This window comes from Seriola lalandi, unplaced genomic scaffold (genome assembly GCF_002814215.2).
Source record: "Seriola lalandi dorsalis isolate HSWRI2012SDOR001 ecotype SW California unplaced genomic scaffold, Sedor1 jcf7180002054656, whole genome shotgun sequence".
Lineage (NCBI taxonomy): Eukaryota > Metazoa > Chordata > Actinopteri > Carangiformes > Carangidae > Seriola > Seriola lalandi.
In genome coordinates this window covers 579,906-580,230 of record NW_019525209.1, presented here as the reverse complement: position 1 = coordinate 580,230, position 325 = coordinate 579,906, and positions in this window count along the sequence as shown.

Sequence of the window (325 nt, the reverse complement as noted above, 5' to 3'; positions counted from 1 at the left end):
CCCCCCCCTTCCCCCCCCCCCCCCCCAGAAGACAGAGAAAAAAAAGAGGTGTAAGTGTCACTGTTGTGAAGTTAACAAAGCTTGTGATAAGCTCTAACTAACACATATTTCACGCATGTCGTGCCTGCTGGGAATCAGTGTCTGTCTGTTTAATGAGACTGGTGAGTAGACGTGTGTGTGTGTGTGTGCGTGCGTGTGTGTGTGTGTGTGTGTGTCGTACTGTGGGTTGTGGGATGCGGGGGTGGGATGGGGTATTAAATGGGAAATGGAGTTAATTGTCAGTTATGTGATTATCTCACTGTACGATTAATTTAGGCTGTGGTTC